General features: G+C 36.7%; 1 protein-coding gene across 2 annotated transcripts in view; it reads left to right on the top strand.

The window, feature by feature from the left end:
• CSRNP3 (cysteine and serine rich nuclear protein 3) overlaps window positions 1-27,341 on the top strand; it is a 203,802-nt gene that overhangs the window by 8,799 nt on the left and 167,662 nt on the right. For both annotated transcript variants that reach the window (XM_027558853.1, XM_027558862.1), the window contains exon 2: window positions 5,526-5,696. The gene's annotated coding sequence lies outside the window, so the exon portion shown is untranslated. The remainder of the gene's footprint in view (window positions 1-5,525; window positions 5,697-27,341) is intronic.

Genomic DNA, 27,341 nt, shown 5'->3' with positions numbered 1-27,341 from the left:
TGTTGCTGTTAAGGTGCTGAGTCTTGTCCAACTCTGTGATCCAATGAACTGTAGTACATCAGGCTTCCCTGTCCTTCACCATCTGCTGGAGTTTGCTCAAACTCATGTCCATTGCATCAGGGATGCTATCTAACATCTCGTCCTCTGCCACCCTCTTCTCCTTCTGCCTTCAATCTTTCCCAGCATCACGGTCTTTTTCCAATGAATCGGCTCTTCACATCAGGTGGTCAAAGTATTGGAGCTCCAGCTACAGCATCAGTCCTTTCAATGAATATTCAGGACTGATTTCCTTTAAAATTGACTGGTTTGACCTCCTTACTGTCCAAGGGACTCTGAAGAGTCTTCTCCACAATTCAAAAGCATCAATTCTCTAGCACGCAGTCTTCTTTATGGTCCAACTTTCACATCCATACATGATTCCTGGAAAAGCCATAGCTTTGACTATATGGACCTTTGTCAGAAAAGTGATGTCTCTGCTTTTTAATACACTATCTAGGAAAAAGTGGAAACAGTGACAAATTTTATTTTCTTGGAATCCAAAATCACTGTGGACCGTGCAGCAATGAAATTAAAAGACACTTGCTCCTTGGAAGAAAAGCTATGACACACCTAGACAGTGTATTTGAGTGTCTGCTGCTGCTGCTGCTACTAAGTCACTTCAGTTGTGTCCGACTCTTAGCGACCCCATGGACTGCAGCCCACCAGGCTCCTCCGTCCATGGGATTTTCCAGGCAAGAGTACTGGAGTGGGGTGCCATTGCCTTCTCCGATTTGAGTGTCTAGTTTTGTATAAAAGCATTCAGCTATTGTTTTGAATATTTTAATTAAAATATGACTCATGTTTGACTGACAAACAAAATTTTAACTGTTTTCATATTAGGAAAAGTATTAAGGAAATATATACCTCTGTAAAAGGAATTGTTGGATGTAGGATCAGTAACAATACTGCATTCCTCTAAGTTAGGTAAAGAAAACCTAATTTAACTCCATTTTTTTTTTTTTTTTTTTGGACCTAGGACACATATGACCTTGTTAGGGGACCCTGAATTAGAATTCTAAAACCTTTGACTTCTAACAAATATTGTAATTGTTTAGGTGCTAGAAAATATAAATTAAGTCATTCATACTCCTCTCTGCTAACAGTTTCTTCCAGCCATGTACTTTCAAAAGAGCATTCTGAGTTATAGGGTGACTTAATATTGTTTAGAATTGCTCTCCCCGGGCTATGTGGCTGGGACAAATTCAATCAAGGATATTTATAATAATTCTGTTCTTCCTTCCCACCTATTACTGCAGACATCTGAATGGGGGTAGCATCTTAATTTCTCTCACAATTTAACTTCTCCTGCATGAGCTCAGTGTCTGTTGCCATGGAAATAATTGTAACATTGCAATTTTGGTACTACAACTGGAGCACACTATAGCAGAATCAAATTGGCAAGCACAAAGTAGGATGAATCTCTTTTCTTCTCTCTCTCCAAGTATTTCTTTTGCTTTGAGACATTTTTTCCCACCCTTTCTTTGTATTTACTGAGCTATGTAATTACATGGTTCATTTTCTCCTTAATGACTATTCAACTTTCTTCAAGGTCACTAGAACTAAAAGTAAAAATGTGAGCAAATTCACACAAATTATTTACATTGATTTCATACCAATTAAAGAAAATCTTCCAAATAGTTTCCTATAACTAATAAACAAGAGTACATCAACATTTTTAAAAATCTGTCAACAGCTCTCCGTTTTTAGGAGGTTTTCTGCAGTTCTTTTAAAATCTCCATAATTTGCTTACAGATAAGAGAGATTCTCCAACCAATGGCCTTCAAAAAGGGTCAGCTCCAAGCCAGAGTCCTATAACCCTTGCAGTAACAAGTAGTAATTATGGATTTTATGTTGAAAAAAATCTTGAATGAGTAACTTTGGGGAAGGTGGTGGATAAAATAGTTATTAACTCTTTGCCTCCATTTTCCCATCAATAGGTAAATCTTTGATAATGGTCACCTTCCATATAATGCCTCTTCTCTACCAAATTAAAAGTATTCCTTTAGAATAATGAAAGAAAGCTTACATTTTCATTGTTAATTTTATTTGCCAAAGCAGTATCACAAAGTGCTCAGATATATCAGAATTGGTCCTATTTGAAACCTAACAGGTAAGGTGGCTCCCATTATCATCAAATATTTGTTAGATTTAGACACCAGAGGTGATTGTAGGTAAAATTAAGTAACCACATTGCTTTGGGAAGCACTTTGACCTTCCTCACCCTTCTAACCTCTTTCTAAATTCTTTTCCCCCAGAAGAAATCTCAAGCCCTCTGACTTATCAGGTTCTGATTTGAACTATTCATCTGAGCTGCTAAGTCCTCCTTAATTCTACACTTTTCCATTTCCCCATCAAATCTACCTTTCCTTTATCATAAGTGAAGTGAAAGTGAAAGTCGCTCAGTCATGCCCGACTCTTTGTGACCCCATGGATATACAGTCTATGAGTTTTCTAAGCCAGAATACTGGAGTGGGTAGCCTTTCCCTTCACCAGGGGATCTTCCCAACCCAGGGATTGAACCCAGGTCTCCCGCATCGCAGGCAGATTTTTTACCAGCTGAGCCACCAAGGAAGCCCCTAAGAATACTGGAGTGGGTAGCCTATCCCTTCTCCAGCGGATCTTCCCCACCCAGGAACTGAACTGGGGTCTTCTGCATTGCAGGCATATTCTTTACCAACTGAGCTACCAGGAAAGCCCACTCCTTTATCATAAGCCCTCTTTTAAAAAAAATGAAACAATAGGTGAATGAGTGGTCCTTTTAAAGTATAAGTGAGATCTTATCACTCCACTAATTAAGCCCTCTAGCTCATGTAGAGTAACATCCAAAGTTTTGACAGTCTCTACACAATTTAGCCCCCAACACTTGTCTAAACTCATTGCCTCCTATGCCCAGACCAGGACCTTGGGCACCTGCCTCCTATAGCTTGATCTGCTCTTTACCCAAATGTCAGACTGACTGGCTCCCTTACTTTCCTTACTCTAACATGAGCTCACCAATTAATTCAAAATGCAGTGTTCTTTAACAGCCAAATTTCTGATCGCTATATCTCTTGACCGCTTAACTTTCTTCATAGTATTTAACTCCACAGAACATATATCATACGTAATTTACTTATCTGTTTATTTACCCTTTCCCCGACAACACTGAGTAGGGGAGCACTGTTAGAGGAATGATTTTTTTCCCTGTGTGATTACTTTAGCATTCTCTAGCATCTAAAATGGAGAAGGCAATGGCGACCCACTCCAGTACTCTTGCCTGGAAAATCCCATGGACAGAGGAGCCTGGTAGGCTGCAGTCCATGGGGTCTCGAAGAGTCAGACACAACTGAGCGACTTCACTTTCACTTTTCACTTTCATGCATTGGAGAAGGAAATGGCAACCCACTCCAGAGTTCTTGCCTGGGGAATCCCAGGGATGGAGGCTCCTGATAGGCTGCCGTCTATGGGGTCGCACAGAGTCGGACACGACTGAAGCAACTTAGCAGCAGCATCTAAAATAGTCACTGGTACATGGTAGAAGCTCAAGAAATGTTTATTGAATAAATAATAAATGGCCCCTTGAAGTATGGAAAACAAACAGATTTCTTTTCTATTAGAATGGCATAAATATCTGAATGAACACACTCAGATTCCCTTACTCAACAATCTGAACTGGAATATATTAAAAGAACAAGAGAATTGGTGTTTAGTGTTGAGGTTTTCAAAATAAAATAGAAGATGTTATCTCAGAAATAAAACTGTATGCAGTTAAGAATACTAGAAAGCAGAAAATATAGAAACAGAGGAAGCTAGTCAATGGAAGGACTTGGAGCAAATACTCCCCTACAGAAGTATAGCTACCAAAATTGACATGAGGTACCAACATTGAGACTCCATGAGGTCACTGAGAAGCAAATGAAAGTAGCCAGACTTTTTAAGAAAGTCTATTTTGATTTGTTCCTTGTTACAGATAGGATTGCCATGCTGAGGTTTGATGGCTTAAGATACCACCTCTCCTTGGTAGCGTGTTTTATGCAAGCATCTTTGTAAAATAAGTTTGTTCTCCCAACTTATGTGTCTCTAGCAAAGGCATTTCAGGTATTGTGTTGGGCTAGTATGGAAGAGAATGTTTTGAATACTTATTCTGTTAATCCTTCTAAGCCACAGATCTAAAGCGTTATTTGTCTATCTTATAGAGCCAATCTAAGATGGGCTTTACATTACAAGGTAACATAAGAATCGCTCCTTAATTTTAATTTTATAAACAAAATTAATAAGGAGATGGGACATGTGAAAGCTAACAGTGTAAACGATTGCTTCTGAATGTGAATGGGGCATTGGCCAGATTTTAGAGTGGGTTATATTGGGAGAACATGGAGGTGAAATGACCTGGACCTAAGTAGTGGCTTCCCACCTTGGCCTGTGTGTGCATCTCCAGTTTTCCACAGTTTACGCTGTTTACTACCCATGGTCTCTTTGGTTGTGAGATCATTTATTATGGTTCCTACGCTATCATTTTTCTTAGGGTAGAGAAGTATTTCTTGATACCTTTGTTACAAATAACAGGAGAAAAAATGAGAGGACTGAGATGATTTTATTATATCTGATCCTCTTTACTCATTGAAATTAACTGCCATTGTAAGAATTTGTGTTTGCAACCACTGATTATCATCAGAGTTACTTTATGGCTATGAGGAAATTATTACTCTCAGAGGTCTAATGACTCATCTAAATTGATATTAACAATTTAAAAAAAATGTATCAGGCTACCTCACACTGGCTTTCAGTGACCATGTTGATACAAAGAATGAAGAGGCTCAAATTAATATTTTATCCAGCAAAAGATTTAGGGACTGTGATTTAGCCTGTATAAAATTTATTCAGCCAGCCTCCATGGTACAGGATTCCAGAATTCCCTGTAGCTCTGCTGAACTGACTGGAAACACGATAAGGCATTTAAATTCTGTAGGTACAGCCGTTCCTAGCAACCAATTTGATTTTTGACGGACAAAGAGCCCCAGGAAAGTAGACACCTTTGTACCTGAGAAAAAAAGAAATCCCAAGCAAGATAGACATGCCCTAATCAGTATGCTCTGGGTATGACAGCATGCAAGTGAGTGATCTATTTCGTTCTGAACCTTGGCTCTGTCAATGACAGAACACGATTTACTAGAACAAATCAAATAAATGTATTTGACTCCTGTTTTGACGTTTCAAAACGCTGAACCATATTTCCTTATGCAGCCCTCTGATTTCACATTTTTAATTTTGACTTTTTCTTATAAAATACTCTTGTCAGAATGAGAATGCAAATAGCAATGAATCAGGGTAGAAATACTTTCGAACATTATGGAAAGAATTATTTCTGCATGGATATGATAGTCTGGCAGATGTGGTTCAAAAAATTACAGCCCTCCCCGCCACCTCCAAAGAACGACTTGGAGACCTAGATTGTGCAATCAGTGGTCAGATGTTTCAGTACTCTGTTGTTCCCATGCTCGTTACAGTTACATGCGACAGTGCTGCAGCGATGAGTGGAATTTTCAAGGGGAAGTTGGAGGAAATTGATGGCTCCTTCCCCTGCTCCTCTGTGCAGGAATCCAACGATGAAGTTTTTAGCTGTGACAGTGCTGCCAGTGTTGATAGCGTCAATCCATCCACTTCTAACCATTTTACTGGTGAGTGTCTGAGGCTGTATTTCAGATTGTACTCTAAACTCTGTTGTATAGTCGATTCTTGGAATTTTTATCTGTATCCATTGGCTTATATTTGCCCCTCAGCTGTTTATCAAAACAGACTTAATTTGTAAAACATGATACCATTTGGGTTCATTAACTCTCAGTAGTCTACTCCTGTTTATCTCTGCAGAGTGAGTATGAGAGGCAGAAATGAGTCCAAACCAAGGTAAGCAAATAGCAAGTGAAAATAATTTCCTGTGTGTCTTCAGCTTTCTGAAGCAGAGCCATCCTTTTGAAATCTAAATCACTTGAGCTCTTTTGAACGTCTAATACTGGTTAATGAGTTGTGGAATATTTGCAGTACTGAGTACAAAACATTCACTTCCAGGGTGAGAAAATGATGTTTGTTTTTAAAAGAATGCTACTCCGAAATGAAAGCCTTGGAAACCCTAAGATTCTGTAATTGTTTGAACACTGGTTAACCTCAAACCAAAGGCCAGATTCATGCACTACAGTAAATGTAGCTTTCTACACATATATGGGCTTCCCAAGTGGTTCAGCAGTAAAGAATCTGCCTGCTAATGCAGGAGACACAGGAGACATGGGTTTGATTCCTGAGTCAGGAAGATCCTCTTGAGAAGGAAATAGCAACCCACTCCAGTATTCTTACCTGGAAAATCCCACGAACAGAGGAGTCTGGCAGGCTACGGTCCATGGGGTTGCAAAGAGTCAGACATGACTGAGTCACTGAGCATACATACATACATATATACTTCTCCTATGCTGTTAATGTGAACAGCATCATTTAATTTAGTGTGATACATTCAGACTTGAGGTTGTAGCCATTTTAAGTTGCATTCTTTATGACAGATGCTCATATGAAGACTTTGAAACAGGCAAATCTTTTCTAACGTATCCATGTCCATTCAACACCATGTGATTTTAAAATTATTTTTTAGAAGAATTAGTATCATTCAAAGAAAAACTAAAAAACGTCAGTAAAAGCCCCTTAAGTTCACCCTGACTGGTATAAATTTCTTTTTAAAGGTACATTCCTTAAATAAAAGTAAAAATTATCCAATACAAAAGAGAAGTTTTTTCTTTTCCACAATAGTATTTCCTAGAATTATTTTTGTAGGGCATTTGTGTTTGGGTTTTTTTTTTTTTTAGCTCACCAAAGAAAGAAAGAAAGGGAAGTCACTCGGTCATGTCCGACTCTTTGTGTCCCCAAGGACTGTAGCCCACCAGGCTCCTCCGTCCATGGGATTTTCCAGGCGAGAGTACTGGAGTGGGTTGCCATTTCCTTCTCCACACACTGACATTTATACAAATGTGACCCCTCTAATTCCATCTTTAAACTTCCTCTCCCCAACCTCCAAGAATTCAAAAAATCGTTTGGTTTTCATGAATTCTCCATCATCACTGTTAGAAAGATTTAGAATAAAAATAGGTAAAACTTTATAATAATGTTTAGCCTCTGTATTATTTATCTCTTGACTAAAGTAGAACTTAGTTCTAATGAACTTGTACAAAGTATAAAACAGTAGGGAGAAGATAAAGGAACACTCAGGCAAAGGGAGAAAACAATAGCTGTTTGCAGAATAAGATTCTCTGGTTACAAAGGGAAGTTAGATTTATTGGGGGGATACATTTTGTCTGAAATTTATCAGTACCTCCCTGTCATCCATGGTGCCTGGAAGAGCACTGAACACTGAATGATGCTTGAAAGTTAAAGTGAAGTCACTCAGTTTTGTCCAATTTGTGACCCCATGGACTGTAGCCTACCAGGCTCCTCTGTCCATGGGATTTTCCAGGCAAGAATACTGGAGTGGGTTACCATTTCCTTTTCCAGGGGATCTTCCCGGCTCAGAGATCGAACCCAGGTCTCCTGCATTGCAGGCAGATTCTTTACCGTCTGAGCCACCAGTGAGGCAAATGATGCTTAGACTCCTATATTGAGTGAACAGATTAATTTTTAGACAATTTTTATACTTTCTTGATAAATAAAAATTATATATATTTAATGTGCACAACTGGAGAAGGCAATGGCACCCCGCTCCAGTACTCTGCCTGGAGAATCCCATGGACAGAGGAGCCTGGCAGGCTACAGTCCATGGCGACGCAAAGAGTTGGACACGGCTGAGCGACTTCACTTTCACTTTTCACTTTCATGCATTGGAGAAGGAAATGGCAACCCACTCCAGTGTTCTCGCTTGGACAATCCCAGGGACGGAAGAGCTTGGTGGGCTGCCATCTATGGGGTTACACAGAATCAGACACGACTGAAGCAACTTAGCAGCAACAGCAGCAATGTACACAACATGATATTTTAATACACATATGCATTGTGAAATGATTACCACGGTCAAACTAAAAACATTTTCATCATCTCACATAATTACTTTTTTTCTTTTTTGGTGGTAGTGAGAATGTAAGATCTACTCTCTTGGCCAGTTTCAAGAACAAAATACATTATTTTTATAATTTCAGACAAATTTTTTAAAACTGGAGAGAAAGAGTCCACTGGATGCCCTTGTCCTTCAAAAAGCAACAGTATGCCTTTAAATTCAAGACCCTCAGAACACTCTATTAAATACCTTCTGTGTGTCCCTTGAGAGCGCTCATTCTGCAAGTCCCAGAGAATGGCAGGGTCTCCTAGTATTTCTCAACTCGTTCCCCTTTAGCCATTTCTGAAAAACACCACCAACCTAGACCCTCTTTCTTTGAGATTCTCCTCCTCTAGTGCAGTGCATTTTTCACACTTTTTTTTTTAAGCCTGCAGCATGCTTAAACCCCCTCCCTGGTGTCTGTGCTTCTCCTAAAGTTACAAATTGACTCTCTCCTGGAAAAATCAATTTCAGGCCTTCTCTATGCAAGGTGCCTATTGATTTCTATAGCTTGTGAGTTCACAAAGTACCTATAATGTTCATTTAAACACCATCCGCTCTTACAATTGCAGTTCAAGATACTTTCCAGATGAAAGTGATGTTCTGGTGGTTTAGAGGGGTTTGAAAAATTATAGGTCAGGCACTAGTTATGAGCACCTGAACAGTTCCCTGGAGGGTAAAAGTTTGAGTGGAGAGTGGTTTTATTTTGATGAAATAAACTATTTGATAACTACTTTGCTATCTGGTCACAACTTTTCTGTTTCATCACCATGGCACAAGTCTGTGGAGAAGGAGACATCTTCTGTGTACAGAGATGGCAGGCTAGTAAAGAAAGCAGCTGCAACGTTTGATTAGCTTTTTCAGCATCTTTGTTGCAAATTTTCAAGGGTTTTGAGGGAAATATTTACTGATACTCCTCTGTAAGAAAACAGAGATAGGAATCATTGAACAACTTGTAATTGAATGTGTGATCAAAACTCTGATTTGGGATAAACAGTGGGGAGGAGGGGCCAAAAAGAATAGATGGAAATGTAACAGTAATGGGGGGATTTCTTGTTTTCTGTGGGTTATTCTCAGCCTGATCTCCAGTATAAAACTGGAGATTATTTTATAAAATTGGACAATTGAGGAAGAAATTCCATTTTAATTTTTTTAGAGGATCCAATGATCTTTTATATGAGTAAGACAAAAAAAAATTAGTACTGACAACCCTCATTTTGAATTCAAAGAATTTTAGAACTAGTAGAGCCTTTGAGAACATCTAGATAGACGCCCTTATTTTACAGATACGGAGACCACAGCCAAGGGAGATTAACTTGACAAGAATCCAGATGTGAGATAGTGGTAGAGAACTTTATTGTAGATCCCTAGAGGGTCGGCCTTTCTCTAGACTGTGCTGCTCTCTAACAGGTCTGTTTCGTCACTATTTAAGTAGAGGACCCAAATCATCAAGTCAAAGACATGCTTTATCTTTTGTGCCATCTCCTCTTAGAAACAGAATGAGCACATCTTTTGGTGAAGGTAATTGGCACCTCATCTTCTGTTGCCTTTTTTTTTAAGTTGGCTTTTATAGAAAGTATGATTTCCTGGCTGTAATACAATACCAGGGATGAGTTTATGAATAAATTCAATGAGCCTAAAGAAATACTGGACAGAGAATTCAATTTGAGTGTGAATGAACAATTCCTCTTCCTCTTTCTGTGACAGGGCAGACTGTTGAGACTTTGTGTGTCCCTGACAATGATGGAAATATCTTAGAGCAAACATGTTTTATGTTTACATGAATGAAATTGGTTTGTCTTGGTGACATAATGCTACTTGTGATAATGTGAAAATATTACGATGAAAGTAGGTGACATGCAGTTTGCAGTGTGCATCTTCAACAGCAGCTAACAAATAGAAATTTCTTTGATTTACTTAGAAATAGAACCCTGTGCATTCCATTTTTGCCAGAAGGGTGAATGGTCATCCTTGATTCCCTGAAGAAAAAAAAGGTAATGATACCCTTCCATCCCTTGAACTCCAGGACCCTACATTACTTGTTCAATAATTCAAGACTTCAAAAACCCTCTTACCTTGCATTTCAATGAGACTCAGTCACATCTTCTGACTAAATGCAGTAATTATATTGTTTTACTGGTTAGGTAAAGAACTGGCTTTCATATTTGCTTGTTTTAAGCCCTGAAAAACTTAAATTTGACTTTAAATATAAAAACACAATTAGACCAAGTTTCAAATGAAATTTTATATGTCTATATCATAGTAAATCTAGGAAAACAGCACATCACTTGTGGTTTTAACTCTCAGTTAGGTATTACAGAAACTCATTATAAAGATAATTCTGGTGGTGTTAATGTACTATTTCTCACGTCATTCAAGGGATAAGACCCTATTAGCATGAAATCCAAAATAGAAAACTATAGAAAAATCTTCCATTTTCTCACATCTCTTTTTTACTCAGGATATCTATAGATGCAATTGATATTGTAGTGGTATTTCACGAACAGTATGAGAATTAGAGTTGAATTAAATAGTAAAGACACCACCTTTACATTACTGATCATAATATTTTTGTCTGACAATATAATTTGTTTACAAATATTTCTTACAGTATTTGAGTTTTTAAGCTTCTTGATAAGAATCATACTTTGATTTTGGGGTCATCCAGAGTGATCATGGGCAATAAAGAGATGGTTATCGAACTGCGAAATATTGTGACTTGAAAAATGGATCCACATGAATTTAGGTGATTAAAATTCTACTAACCATTCTATTAACAATGGTTCTACTAACCATTCAAAGTCTTAAGACCTTTTGCCTTTGGTTGGATCACCAGAGGTTGACTGGCATTCTACTTGCTGTTTATGATGGTGATGATAAAATCATAGTGCCTGAAGCAAATGTCCTTGTGTTTCTCAAAAGATTTTAAAATTCATCATGCAAATCAAGCAATGTGATGCTTTCTGACAGCTCGAGGGAAGTATATTTGTGTGCATGTGAATGCAAAAAAGAATTAAACCTGGTTCTGCTTAAAAAAAAAAAAAAAGCCAGTTGCTATTTCTGAACTGGCTGCAATATTTAACCATTTCACTCTGGAAAGAACTTGTTTGTAGTTTGAAAATGTTGCTTCTTTTTTTTTAATGTTGCTTCTTTTTTGTCTGAACCATTTGGAAATAAACTGGGAATGTGTTCGGGCCACAGAATTGTTGTACCATATGTTTTATGTGTTCAGCTGCAGTGATCTGGCATGAACTATAATAATAAATGTCTGAAATTTACTGAATTCTATTGAGGATTAGATTAAGGTTAAAATTACAGTTTTTAAGCATAATGAAGAAAGGGCAATCATAATAAATATAGCAAAACATAAATATTTTATTTTCAACCAAGGATCAATACTTAAAAACTAGAAAGGCATTTTCTTTGAATGTGTTTAATTTTCAGGTAGGGAGGTATTTGTAGTTGGATAAAATTGAAATGGACACTCAATTTTTTGCATTTGGTTTTATCTCATCTCACAACTATTATAATAATGGAGTGGTAATAAAGATTTATGTAATTTATAACTCTAGAAATCTGCATGAAATATTATGAAATTTGATTTATATAATGAACTATTAAATCATTTTAAGATCCTTCATGGATATCTGCAGTGGTCTTAGCATGACAAAAAATAGAAATAAAAACCTAAAAACAAATTCTATCAAAATGATTATCAAAGCACTGTGAAAGCTGGTAAAGACTGCTTCACCAAATACTAAAAGCACTAGATATTTCTGGCTGAATTACAATAGTGGGTCCCACTAATTGTGATGTTTGGAGGCTGAAATGCATTCAGTAGTATATATTTTTATGCTCAATGATAATGTTAGTAGATATAAAAATTGTACATATTTTAGTTTTAAATAATATTAATAAATTACTTTATTCATGAAGACTACTTAACATATTTCATTTTAAAATTTGCACTAATGCCTACAGTTTTCTACATTAAAAAAAATGTATATACTTTGAATCTTAACAGTGCCAGCATTTGGGGTATTTAATTCCATCTTTGAGGAAACTTGTTTGGAAGAAATAAATACTATTAATTTTAAACACAGTTAATTTTTCTAACTTTTTCGCCTGTTGTATTTCACAATTTCTCCAAAAGTGTTGCCCCTTATCTTCTTGCTATGTCAGCTGTGAGTTTTTGCTGTTTGCTGTTTCTATGGCAACCATTATGTTGGCTTAGAGTAGTACATATTTCAGATATATACATTCATAATTCTAGACACACACACATACACACACTCACTTTTAGAACTTTTTACTTACTAACGGAATTGAAGATTAATCTAACTATTATGATGGTCATTAATCAGCACTAAAATACTATGCTAAGATCGTGGCTGCATAAAACATATATCATGTATTTGGCCTAGATTTTAAAAATATATATGCATAAAGCTAGAGGAACTGCAAAAGCAAACCAAGGAGTAAACTTAACTAAAATTTACAGATACTAACAAAGAAGCATATATATTTAAAAAGTCCTCTCAAAATGAGATATTTTGATGATAAATTAAAGAATGAATGAAATTCAGGATAACGACCTAAATAAGAATTGTTATTTTCAGCAGAGCAACTCTTACTTTTTTTAGCATTCGCTAGTTTTGCAGCTAGAATATGGAAACTGTTGGAATTTATAATTGCAATATTTTAAGTTCTTTGATGTCAAGAACTGTGTCTTTTATTTCCCCCACATTGTTGTTGTTGCTGTTCAGTTGCCCAGTCATGTCCAACTCTTTGTGAGCTCACGGACTTCAGCACGCTGGGCTTCCCTGTCCCACACCATCTCCTGGAGTTTGCCCAAGTTCATGCTCATGACATTGGCGATGCCTTCCAGCCATCTCATCTTCTGATGCCCTCTACTCCTTCTGCTCCCTATCTTTCCCAGCATCAGGGACTTTTCCAATGAGTCATTTGTTCACATCAGAAGACTAGAATACTGGAACTTCAACTTCACTATCAGTCCTTTCAGTGAATATTCAGGGTTTATCTCCCTAAAGATTGACTGGTTTGATCTCCTTGCTGTCCAAGGGACTTTCAGGAGTCTTCTGTAGCACCGCATTTCAAGGGCATCAAGTCTTTGGCATTCTACCTTCTTGACAGTCCAGCTCTCACAACCATATGTCCCCCATATTACTTAATGTTAATAATCATAATAGCAAGCTTTATTAAGCATTGTCATTTGCCAAGCATTGTACTAGATGTTTCAAATAATTATTATCATTATTATTATTTTGAGTTTCATTATAGAATTTATTTTCCAGAGGCTCCTTTTTTTTGGTTTGTTTGACCACACTCAGTGGTTTATGAGATCTTAACTCCCCAATTAAGGACCAAACCCCTGTCACAGCAGTGAATGCACCCAGTCCTAACCACTAGGTCACCAAGTAATTCCCCAATTATTTTGATTCTTTTAATACACGGTCCTAAATAAATTTATTTTTGTTTGGTATGTTCATGACTTTTTCTAAAACGTACATGTCTTAATTGATCAAATGATTTCTGTCATCTTAAATGTGAAATGAGTGAACTAAAACAGGCTAACTGTATAGAAATTATTGGGTTGACCAAAAAGTTCATTCAGGTTATTCCATAAGATATTACAGGAAAACCTGAGTGACCTTTTATGCTAACCCAATGATTAAGATTGCTGGATACAATTTAGGGTCTTCTTCAATGGGTACAGACCCATATGAAAAATGTTTTTATATCAGATGTTCATGAAGTCTCCAACTATGCATATAATATTGTCAGTGTAAATGAAATCACTTTCCAAACTTCTTACATAGTTTTAAATTTATTAATATCAATATCAGAATTCAATATTTTAAGATGAGAACACAAATATTTTTATTAAATATATTTAAAGTTTATTACTTAAATATTAAAAAATTTAGCTTTACTTTTTGCAATATTTTCCCTACAGTGAAAAATTATAAAGAAATATACTATGCAATTGTTTAAATAATATATGGAACACCTATACAATAGATTACCATGTGGCCACTAAAAAGAATTGAACAAATGTATTATCCATTGACATAAAAATATATTCAAATTAATAAATACTTCACATTAATTGCAAAATTATTTTGCAGATTCATCCCATTTGTAAAATATTACACATGAGGTATGAAAGCAATAAGATCTAGAAACAGAAAGGGAAACACATATTTTCTATTGTTGCTGTTGTTCAGTCACCCAGTCTTGTCTGACACTTTGCAATTCCAAGGACTCCAGTATACCAGGCCTTTCTGTCCGTCACCATCTCCCGAAGTTTGCCCAAGTTCATGTCCATTGTATTTTTCTATAGAAACAGAAAATCTTAAGTTTTTCTCTGAATAGTGGCATGGGTAATTTAAATTATCTGTATATTTCTCAACATTTCACGATATCTATATATTTTCTCAATTTATATTAATATATTTTAGTTTAAGACTTAGTGTCTCCATTCATTATAATAGCTTTCTAGAATTTTTCACTAATACAATTACTGCTGCTATAACATGCTTGTAATTTTTTCCCTAAGATAGAAATCATAGTTCAAAGGTATCATTTTAATTGCCCTCCAGAAAGCTTTACCAATTCGTGTGCTCACTTCTAGTAACTAAAGTAATCCCCCTAGTCAGTTACCAAACTAACTAGGCTTTTTTTTTCTCTTTCTGTGCATATATACCTGGCCAATTTGGTAGGTAAACACTGATATTTCCTTAATGCTTTCACTTGAATTTCTCTGAATAGTAGAAAGCAAATTATTTATGTATTTATTTACCCTTTTTTGTGTGTTTAAGTGGTCTACTTTAGTTCTTTTTTTATCATGATTTTTTCTTTCATTATTTTATATTAAATATTATTACATTAACATTTATGTGATAAGATCCTTCCTATTTTGTCACTGATCTTTCAACTCTGTTTATGTTTGCCATAGAACTATGTTATGTGGGCAAATATACTCATGGATTTGGCTTTTAAGAAATGTTTAGGCAGATCTCAGCTCCCAAGATTAATTGCATACAAATAACCTCCTCTAAAATGTTTATAGATTTCTATTAAAAATTTAGATCATTGGATCAATTGAAAATTGTGATGGCATACTGTATAAAATAGACAATTTTTTTCAGTGTTTCTAAAATCATATATTGAGTAATATAATATTTGCTATTTGAAGTTCTGTCCTCCTCTTGAGCCAAATTCTAATATACAGTAGGATCAGTGTCTGTAATTTTCTATTTCATCATCTAGATGGCTATGCCTAAACCAACAATACTGATTCTGTAGTAAATTTTATCTCACATAAGAGTTCCCAGTTTTCCATAACTCACTACTATAAACAGAAACACAGTATATTATTATACTCTTTAAGAACTCTATTAGTTCAGTTCAGTTCAGTTCAGTCACTCAGTCATGTCCAACTCTGCAACTCAGTGGACTGCAGCACGCCAGGCCTCCCTGTCTGTCAACAACTACCAGAGTTTACTTAGACTTGTGTCCATTGAGTCAGTGATGCCATCCAACCATCTCATCCTCTTTCATCCCCTTCTTCTCCTGCATCAAGTGGCCAAAGTTTTGGAGTTTCAGTTTCAGCATCAGTCCTTCCAGAGTATTCAGGACTGATTTCCTTTAGAATGGACTGGTTGGATCTCCTTGCAGTCCAAGGGACTCTCAAGAGTCTTCTCCAACACCACAGTTCAAAGCATCAATTCTTCGGTGCTTTCTTTCTTTATAGTCCAACTCTCATATCCATACATGACCACTGGAAAAACCATAGCTTTGAATAGATGGACCTTTGTTAGCAAAGTAGTGTCTTTGTTTTTTAATATGCTATCTAGCTTGGTCATAACTTTTCTTCTAAGGAGCAAGCATCTGTTAATTTCATGGCTGCAGACACCATCTGCAGTGATTTTGGAGCCTAAAAAAATAAAGTCAGCCACTCTTTCCACTGTTTCCCCATCTAGTTGCCATGAAGTGATGGGACCAGATGCCATGATCTTAGTTTTCTGAATGTTGAGTTTTAAGCCAACTTTTTCACTCTCTTCTTTCACTTTTATCAAGAGGCTCTTTAGTTCTTCGCTTTCTGCCGTAAGTGTGGTGTCATCTGCATATCTGAGGTTATTGATATTTCTCCCGTCAATCTTGATTCCACCTTGTGCTTCATCCAGTCCAGCATTTCTCATTATATACTCTGCATATTAGTTATTCTCACATATTATTATTTGAATTTTATAAGAATATTGTCAAACTACAAAACAAACCATGGCATTGGAGTTACATTACATGTTATGCCATTGGAGTTACGTTACATTTATAGGTTAATTTGAGCCACAAAGCAAATTGACATCTTTACAATTCCATTCCAGGAATACCAGATATCTTTCCATATTTAACTGCCATTCTACCCACAGAAGAGTTTTGTGCATTTCTTCTTGCAGTGCATTTTTTTGCTGAGTCTCTAAGTTTTAAAAATATTTTTATACCTATTAGAGACTTTGAAAAATAATCCTATTTTTATCCAAACTTCTAATATGATGAGCTAAAAAATATTTTTCTTAATATTAAAATCATTGTTGCCTTGTGTATGAAAGTGAAAGTCACTTAGTGGTGTCCGACTCTTTGTGACCCCAAGGACTATACAGTCCATGGCATTCTCTAGGTCAGAATACTGGAGTAGGTAGCCTTTTCCTTCTCCAGAGGATCTTCCCAACCCAGGGATCAAACCCAGGTCTCCCACATTACAGGCAGATTCTTTACCAGCTGAGCCACAAAGGAAGCCCAAGGAAACTGGAGTGGGTAGCCTATCCCTTCTTCAGCAGATCTTCCCAACCCAAGAATCAAGCCAGAGTCTCCTGCATTGCAGGCGGATTCTTTACCAACTGAGCTATCATGGAAGCCCACCTTTGAGTCTACTTTAAATAAAATGTGCTTCCCAGGTGGGGCTAGTGGTAAAGAATCCAGCTGCGAGTGCAGAGGACATGGCAACTCACTTCAGTATTCTTGCCTGGAGAATCCCGTGGACAGAAGAGCCTGGTGAGCTACAGTCGGTGCAGTCGCAAAGAGTCAGACATGACTGAAGCAACTTAACATGCATGAACACAAGAGGTCCTTAAAAATGTTCAAGGTTACTTTAAAAATCCACTTAAAAATGTTCCATTGAAAGAAAACAAAGCTGAAAGCATCACTTTTCCTGATTTCAAACTATATTACAAAACCATACTAGTTAAAGCACTAAGATACTAGGGTAAAAACACAGAACAAGGGAACAGATTAAACACCCCTAAGATAAACTCAGGCGTGTTTGGCCAACTAATATTTTACAAGGGAGTCAAAAACACTCAGTTAAGAAAGGATAGTCTTTTAAATAAATGATACTGAAAAAACTGTATATTCACATAACAATAAAGATACTGGACCCCTGTCATATACCACTCACAAAAATTAACTTGAAATGGATCTAAGGTTTAAATGTAAGGTGAAACTGCAAAACTCCTAAAGGAAAACATATGGGAAAATCTCTCTGATGTTCATCTTGGCAATGAATTTTTTGAATATGACACTAAAAGCATAGGCAACATAAATAAAAATCAACAAGTAATACTATACCAAACTAAAAAGCTCTGCACAGCAAATAAAATGATCAACAAAATGAAAAGCAATCTATGGAATGGAGAAAGTATTTGCAAATAATATATCTGATAAGGAGTTACTACCCAAAATATATAAGAAACTCATGAAACTGAATAATAAATGATCCATTAAAAAAATGGGCAAAGGATGGAATAGAATTTTTCTAGACATACAAGGACCAACAAGTTCATGAAAAGTACTCATTACTCAACTTCAGTAATCATCAAGGAAACGCAAATCAAAATGACAATGAGAAATCCCCTCACACTTGTTAGAATAGCTGATATCAAAAAGACAAGAGATAGAAAATGTTGGGGGGAATGTGGAGAAAAGAAACCCTTGTACACTACTGGTAGGAATGTAAACTGGTACAGTCCAGTGTAATTTACATTACATTGGAATGTAAATTGGTATATTTAGGAATGTAAATTGTTTTCCATAGGTTTCCAGGAACCTATGGAAAACAATATGAGGTTCGTCAAAAAATTAAAACCATATTGCCACTTCTGGGTAAATGCCCGAAGGAAATAAAGTCATATCTTAAAAAGAAATATTACACCCTTTATGTTCACTGCAGCATTATTTGTAATAGTCAACCTGTGTCCATTAATGGATGGATGAATAAAGAAGTTATGGTGTATGTGTATATATATATATATGCAGAAGGCGATGGCACCCCACTCCAGTACTCTTGCCTGGAAAATCCCATGGACGGAGGAGCCTGGTAGGCTGCAGTCCATGCAGTTGCGAAGAGTCGGACACAACTGAGTGACTTCACTTTCACTTTTCACTTTCATGCATTGGAGAAGGAAATGGCAACCCACTCCAGTGTTCTTGCCTGGAGAATCCCAGGGACGGGGGAGCCTGGTACGCTGCCGTCTATGGGGTCGCACAGAGTCGGACACGACTGAAGTGACTTAGCAACAAATATATATATGTGTGTGTGTGTGTACAGTGGAATATTATTTAGCCATACAAAGGAGAAAATCCTGCCATTTGTGACAACATGGATGGAATTTGGGGCATTAATGCTAAGTGAAATAAGTCAGATAGAGAAAGACAAATACTGTATAATCTCACTTATATGTGATATTTAAAAAACAGAAAACTCATAGAAACAGAATAGGGTTGTGGTTACCAGAGCTGGAAGATGGAGGAAACAAGGAGACATTGGTCAAGGCTAAAAAACTAATTTAAATATTTCAAAAATATATTTGAAATTTACACACACACAGATGGTAATAATATAAAAATGGTGCAAAAAAGCTGTATGCTATTTTCCACTTAGGGCTTCCCTGGTGGCTCATCTGGTAAAGAATCTGCCTGCAATGTGGGAGACCTAGCTTCGATCCCTGGGTTAGGAAGATCCCCTGGAGAAGGGAAAGGCTACCCACTCCAGTATTCTGGCCTGGAGCATTCCATGGACTGTATTTTATGGGGTTGCAGAGTCGGACACGATTGACTGACTTTCACTTTCATGAGGACAAAGTGATTAAATCAGTTAAATCAGGGGAGTAGTAAAAAGATAAAGTATAGATATTGCTTAATGTGAAAGAAGGAAAAGCTAGAAATATTAATTTTTAATACAAATAAATAGATATAATGGTTTGTTGAGTCTCCTTTATCTGTTCTGCAAATGAGTTAAAGGATGAATCATCCACTTTATTTAAAAAGTCTTCAACATTGGGGTACGATAAAAGGAAATGAAACTGCTCTGTTTAGAAGCCCACATATTGTAGCTGCAGATTAATTTTAAATACATTTTTGTTTCTTTGTGGCCATTTTTTGTTTTGATAGCCTCCATCTGGTATTGATCTGCATTTTTTTGTAGTCTGCTTACCAGGCACAAATCAAAGAAATCAACTAGTTCTTCTATCTTAACAAGCTGGAAGAAATTTCCTTTTTTAGATTTCTTTCCTTCTTTTTTTATTTTGATATTTAAATTCTCTAATTTAAGATATGATGTTCACTGAGGACCTATCAACACAATCACTGTCACTTAATTTCTCTTACTGGTAATAAATAACTATATCCGTTTTTTAATTGCATTTCTTACTGGTAATACTTGGCATTTGTCCTAGCACTTCTTTAAAATATTCAGTTAATAGTCATGGTTATGTTAGTCAGGACTTTTTATTGCTTGTGAAAAAAGCTCTATGCAATCTGGCTTAAACAAAAAAGAGATATCTTAGTTCATGTAACTGAGAGAGACATGGGTGAGATCATAGCAGGCAAAAATGGTTCTAGGGCTCAAATAACAACCTCAGTGCATCCTCCCACCCCCATGACTTGGCTCTGTTCTCACTATAGGAGGGCCTTACTTTCTCCCACTGCATATGGGGTTATGAGTTTCCCTTAAGATCTATGAAAGATATCTGCCTACATGTAGACATACATAGCTTCCTAGCACTATATTCTTGAAGACAAGAAGCTGTCTCTTCCACCCCTGGCTCCAGTAGTTTAGGTGGTGAAATAGCTCGTGTCTTCATAGTGTGTCAACTAGGTACTCGTTTGTATTCATTCTCTGTCCTTTCTCTGAAAATTGCATTTCCGGATTGCTTGTCTACTGACTTCCCTGAGTGTGTGCATGCGTGCTAAGTCACTTCAGTCATGTCTGACTCTTTGCAACCCTGTTGGAATGTAGTCTGCCAGGTTCCTCTATCCATGGGATTCTCTAGGCAAGAATATTGGAGTGGGTTGCCATGCCCTCCTCCAGGGAATTTTGCTGACCTCGGGATTGAACCCACATCTCTTACATTTCCTGCACTGGCACGTAGGTTCTTTAATACCAATGCCACCTGAGACCACTGATTTCACTACAAAATGCAAAATTGAAGTTCATATGCCCATTTAATAGATGAAGAAACTGATGTTAAGTAAACTGATGTGCCCAAAGTCACAGAAGTAAGAAAGATGAAAACATAAAAATGATGGCAACCTCTGTTCTTTGGTACTCCAGAACCTAAGCACTTTTTCTAACGATGTCGTGCCACTAATACTTTTCTTGAACTGCACTGAATCTTCATTTGTCTACTCTTATTAGTAAATATCTCCACCCAAGTTTCATTCATTGTTCACTTTATGGTAAAATTACTTTATTATTAAGTCATTTATCATGAAGTGTAGCAACAGATAGATCTGTAACAAAATTTTCTAATATAATATCTAGACTGCATCCCTCTTTTCTTCATCCTTACATTATACCTGACATTAGCAGGATGTGCTCCTTCATGTTACAAGCAGACCGATTTGGGGACAGATTAATTACATAATTATATATCCCCAAGATCTGTCTGCTACTACATGCATTGCTTCTGAAATATGGAAAAAGTATGTAAAAACATTAAGTACTAACTAGGTTCTGGGCACTTTCTACAGGGAAATATTGGTGAGGCTTCTTACATTTTATGGTGGCAGAGAAGATAAGGACACATTCTTATGTAACAAATTGGTGGGGTTTTTTTTTTCTCATTTCTTTTGAGATAATGGAAGTTATCAGGGCAGTGCGAGCAAGCCTTCGAGACTTTATTTTGGCATTCCTACCCTGCAGAATAGTAACCCTGCATGGTTTCCATGAGAGAGAATCTAAATAATTAAAGTAGATACTGTAGACTGCTTCATTAACTGAAAGTGGAGGGAACAAATGCTGTAAAGATCTTCCTCTTTCATTCCTGTCAGTGGATGCTGCTTTTCTTTTTTTAGGTTTGATTTCTATTTTCTGCAACTGAGCATGAAAGTACACTGACTAACATAGTCTGTAATTTAACTGTGTTCCTAGGACCATCTGTAAGAATTTAAGCACTTCCTGGGAATCTGATCAATTCTAGCTGCCTTTCTCTGTTTTCTCTGTAAATTTAAGAGCCCTTCAATTAATTTTATATTTAAAAGTTGGTTTCTGCTTGAAAAAAAAAATGTGGACCCAATATCTAAAAACCGTTCTGTGCTTCAAAATTGGTTTTGTTGAATAATTTTCTATTATGCAGACACATATGCATTTTTATGTGAAGTCATAAATATATCACATAATTTGTTTAATGTAAGGGAGATTTGTTCCTTCTCCTCTATTCATTGATTCAGTCATTTATTTATATCAGTGTTGACTCATAGATATTTATTTTATTCTTTGGGTTATAATCTAATACTGTCATTAATTTTTCTTGCTTAAATTATTCCAACGTTGACCACTGAGAGTTCTTTTGGGTCAGTTCTTATGTCCTTCTGACATGATTGTGCCTCTTTTTTTCCTTCCCTTTCTTACTTTTCATCACTGTAAGATCCTTCAGGTTCATCTGATATTTACCTGCCCCAATCCTAGAATTAGCCATTTCTCAAAGAAGTTTTTTAATACCAGTCATTGGGTAAATGGTGATGCAACTTAGTGAAATGGGAAAGACTGGAGGAAGGGGAGGAAGCCTGGAGTATGTTACCTTCCTTCTCAATTTCCTTCCTTCCTACTCCCTTCCTTCCTTCTATCTTTCTTTTGTTATTATTACTATTTTTAATATGTTAAATTTGAAAAGCCTATTAGCCATGTAAGTGGACCTATAGAGTAGACAGTGAGTATAAGAATCTAAAGCTCAGAGAAGAGGTTCAGGCTACATATCTACATTTGGGATTCACGAATAAATAGTAGCATTTAAAGACACAGGACCAGATCTGCTTTGCTATGAGTCACATAGAAAAGTCTCAAAGTTCAATTCACAAGAGGCTTTAGAGGTTAGGTATAATGGAAGAAATCAGACAGAGAAGTTAAGAAAGGGCAGCAAATGAGGAGAAAATCCTACCTTATGTGTGGTATCCTACAAACCAGGTAAAGGAAGAGGTCAATACAGGAAATCTGAGTCAAGCTCTCTTGAGATATTAAGGGAAAAAAATGACTGACAATTTACCATTGGATTTGGTAATATTCAAGATCACTGATAACCTTTATAAATGTTATTTCAGTGGAACTGCGAAAATTAAGCCTAATTTGGGGGAGTTCAATGTAAAATTACATCTGAGAAACAGAAAATACCTTCCTCTGGGAAGTTGCTACAAATGGAGTAGAGAAATAGGTGATAGTGAGATGGGGAAACTGATGGAATGGGACTTTATTTTTAAGTTTGGAGACATTACAGCATATTCACAGACAAATGGAAACAATCCAGTAAAAAGAGGGGGAAATGATGATGCAGAAGAGAAAGGGGATTATTAAAGTGGCAAAGACCTAGCACTGGTGAGAGGAAGTGAAATCCAAAGCTTAAGAGAAGGAAATCACCTTAGGTGGGAGAAAGAACAGTTTCTCCATCATAACAGGACTGAAGGTTGACTCCGTGTGTATAAGTGTTAGGAGTATACACAATATTGTGGTAAGAAGGGGAAACTGAATAGGGTTTTTTTCAATTTTCTTAGAAGCAATATCATAAACTGAGTTGGAAAAGATGGGAAGAAATGTTGGACAGTTGAAAAGAAGTAAAGATGCCTTTTGTGGTATAGAGTTGAAGCATGAATTAGTAAGGGAAATGTAACAAGATTGTCAGACACGGCTACTGTGGACCCACTTGCAAGAGCCTACATTTTCTCTAGTCATTATCATCTGTTCAGCTATGAGAGGCTGAAAATATGTTCATAGTAGGAAGAGAGATGAGTTTAACTAGCCGTTTTTGTCACATTTATTTGAAGAAGAAAGGAAAAAGGCCATCATGGTGAGTGTATATGTGAGGGAGAGACCACAATGATGAATAATGGACCCTAAATTCAGTAAGTGGGGAAATGTGAATGTGAGTGGGATGAGAAAAAAATATGTAGAGGTCAAGAAACTTTCTTGTTGATGAAGTGTATGATTTATTGGAGACTTTTACTGTAAAGATTCTTTAAGGCTTCCCTGCACCCTATTGATGCTATCTGCTCTTGCGATGGTGGAATCTGAAAAATATTTTCAATCTCTTTTATGATAATCTGTCAAGTCAAGTTTGCACCTGTTCTTGGGTCAGTCTTGCTAACTTACAATTTCTTGGAATTTATCTACTTCTTTGGGTTTTTAAATTTTTACCTAAATTTTCACCCAAATTTTATTTTAGCTCTTGCAAATTCCTAGTAATTATAGTTATGTCTTTCCCCATTCTTTAAATAGAGATCTATCTGAACTATTTCAGAGATTTGTTTTGTACACTTGAGAGCACAGCTGATTGAGTGGAAGAATCCCATGGTGAACCTGATATATAAATATCCTAACTAGGACTGATTTAATTTGTTTCAGTAACTCTTGCCCACTTTTACTGAAATAGAATGACTAAGTACTATTATAATCTTAGAAAGTTCTTTGGTCATATGATACTGTTCACTATAGTTCAGCACATGTTAGGAAAAATGGATTAAGGCTACATGTATTTTGATAATTGTACTTTAGCAGGTGTATGTAGGTACAAAATTGAAGTGGTATTGTTACTTAAAAAAATAAATCTAAATAGAATCAATGTGATTTTCAGTGGTGTTTTATTGTCTTTAAAAAAGAGGGCCAAACTGTACATGACAGATTGGTGTTTCCTGCTAGATTCCTTTGTCCAGGAAGTTGTCCTTCAGAGTGAAAGATGCTTTTGCTGGTTGCAGGCATATTAAATACACAATACTGTGTTTTGAGATGCGGTTGCAAATGTAACTAAACTGTTGCACCAAACTTACAAGTTGTATTATCACCTTAGAAGCACAGAAAAGACAATTCACATTTCTTCACTTGTGTTCATAGAATATTTCCTTTTGACATATTGAAACTGTGATATAAGCCAGGCTCCTAGATATGTAGACGTGATCAACATGAGGATCTCAAACTCCGTGATCCTTGGAGGAACAAGCTTAGTTTGAAAAATCCCCACACAATTGCAAGAAGAATAAATATTTTAAGGATGGGAGCAAGTTAAAAGAGTGTTATAAGCAAGTTATATCTCATCCTATCTAAGCACTGAATCACCCACTAAAAACAACACAAACTGATCTTATAGCTCAGTCAAGGCTACCACTGAGATGTGACCTTCAATGACCTCAGTGAAGTCTAGCATGGCTATTGATTAAAACATGCCATCAAGAGCTTGGTGCATCACTGACCTGCTAAAGGTACCATTTAGAGAAAATGTTGACAAACATGGGAGAGTTCTTTGACCCTCGCTTGCCACTCCGAATGGCTTCTGGGATCTTAGGCTGATTTACAGTAATGTGTATGGGCCTAGAACTCGAAGAGGTGGTATTCACCTTCCCCCTGCAATATTGCAAAACTTTCTGTAAATAAAAAACGGTTCTCAGGGAATTTCTCAATTGAACCCCAGGTATGAGGAAAGACCAGATGTGAACTGTAAGTATTAGGTGCACGTTTTAAAATAATAATGTAGCTTTATGTCAGTTTGTTTTTCATGGAACTCATAAGCAGAAACTGAGGTTCTTTAGATGAACACAACATTTATATTAGTATACATGCTCCATTCCATCAATGCCACCCTCCTTGAATATTTTTCATAGTTCCTGAGATAGTTATATGTATCCACAAATCAGTCCCAGATGTCACCTGTCATTCTTAAGGCTGCCCATGGGATTGCAATCTCATTCACGAAAAGTATAACAGGCTACGCTAGGGGGGGATCCTACTTAAGGCATGATTACATCATAGACATAGGATTTCAGGAAAGTGGCAGTTCCCATAGATGTGGGAATGTAGATGTGCCTACAGGGCTTCCAAAGGAAGACCAGCAGCCTCTGCATCTTCCTGGGTTATATCATCTAGGTGGTATTCCTCTACACATTGCCTGGGTCTCAAGTGAGTGCTATTGATTGATGGATCCTAGCTCCACCCCTCTTGACATTCTTTCTCACTTGTGGACACACACTTCTTCACACAGTCTCACACAGCCAGTGTCTCCTAGTCACATCCAGAGAGCCAAGGTGCTGAACTGGAATTGTTTCCAGATTCAGCCACTGCACACTGTGCCCAGAACTGGTGTTGATTCTCACATCTCCAGGTCTTGGAACATAGCATTGAATATGCCTTATTCTTCTAAAATTATTTTACTTTTGTGATGACTTCCTCTCAGGAACTTGACTGACCTGAGTTAGGATCAATCCTGCCCATCAAATTTACTTTTACATCCTTAACCTTCAAACAGATCAGAGTTTGAGTCCATTTTTTTTTTTTTTTTCCATCACGGAGGGTTCCTTAGCCTCAAGTCTGAATTATAGGTTAATTACAGGTATGTAATTTTCACTTCGGTTCAGTTCAGTCGCTCAGTCATGTCCGACTCTTTTCAACTCCCATGGACAGCAGCATGCCAGGCCTCGCTGGCCATCACCAACTCCTGGAGTTGACTCAAACCCATGTTCATTGAGTCAGTGATGCCATCCAACCATTCCATCCTCTGTTGTCCCCTTCTCCTCCCACCTTCAATCTTTTCCAACATCAGGGTCTATTCAAATGAGTCAGTTCTTCGCATCAGGTAGCCAAAGTATTGAAGCTTCAGCTTCAACATCAGTCCTTCCAATGAACACTCAGGACTGGTCTCCATTAGGATGGACTGGTTGGATCTCCTTGAAATCCAAGGGACTCTCTGGAGTCTTCTGCAACACCACAGTTTAAAAGCATCAATTCTTCGGCGCTCAGCTTTCTTTATAGTCCAACTCTCACATCCATACATGACCACTGGAAAAACCATAGTTTTGACTTGATGGACCTTTGTTGGCAGAGTAATGTCTCTGCTTTTCAATATGCTATCTAGGTTGGTCATAACTTTCCTTCTAAGAAGTAAGCATCTTTTAATTTCATGGCTGTAATTACCATCTGCAGTGATTTTGGAGCCTCCCAAAATAAAGTCTGACACTGTTTCCATTGTTTCCCCATCTACTTGCCATGAAGTGATGGGACCAGATTCCATGATCTTCGTTTTCTGAATGTTGAGTTTTAAGCCAACTTTTTCACTCTCCTCTTTCACTTTCATCGAGTGGCTCTTTAGTTCTTCTTCACTTTCTGCCATAAGGGTGGTGTCATCCGCATATCTGAGGTTATTGATATTTCTCCCGGCAATCTTGATTCCAGCTTGTACTTCATCCAGCCCAGCATTTCTCATGATGTACTCTGCACCAATATTTTTGCTTTACTCTATAGACTACCTTAAATGACTACAGAAAGTCTTTTATTTATTTGGTTGTAAAATGCAATTATGCTTTAAATTTCAATTTTTCCAACTGGTAGTCAAAAAACACAGTCTTTTCCTTTAGAGTTAGCTACACATCACAAATATATGGTAGCCTTCCTGTTTGTACGATAGGGAGAACTGAACTAGATAGCAGTTTCTCCACTTTTTTTTCCCTCTTGATTTGTTTTTATATTTAAGTTTCCCCACTTTTTTATAGAAGCAAAAATTTATTTATTTTTAGGATAAAATCTTAATGATACTTCAATACATAAAAATGACATTTAAATAATATGGGATTCATTTTCATTAACAAGAAAATTAGAGTTGAGATTATAAATGACATTTATAGACAGATTCATTTCAGCATCTAATTTATTTTTAGTATTTGATTTTAATTTCAGATAAGTTTTTAAAGTCTGTATTCAATGGACACA

Source organism: Bos indicus x Bos taurus, chromosome 2 (genome assembly GCF_003369695.1).
Source record: "Bos indicus x Bos taurus breed Angus x Brahman F1 hybrid chromosome 2, Bos_hybrid_MaternalHap_v2.0, whole genome shotgun sequence".
In the NCBI taxonomy this organism is placed as follows: Eukaryota; Metazoa; Chordata; class Mammalia; order Artiodactyla; family Bovidae; genus Bos; species Bos indicus x Bos taurus.
This window is presented reverse-complemented; position numbering and strand designations above follow the sequence as displayed.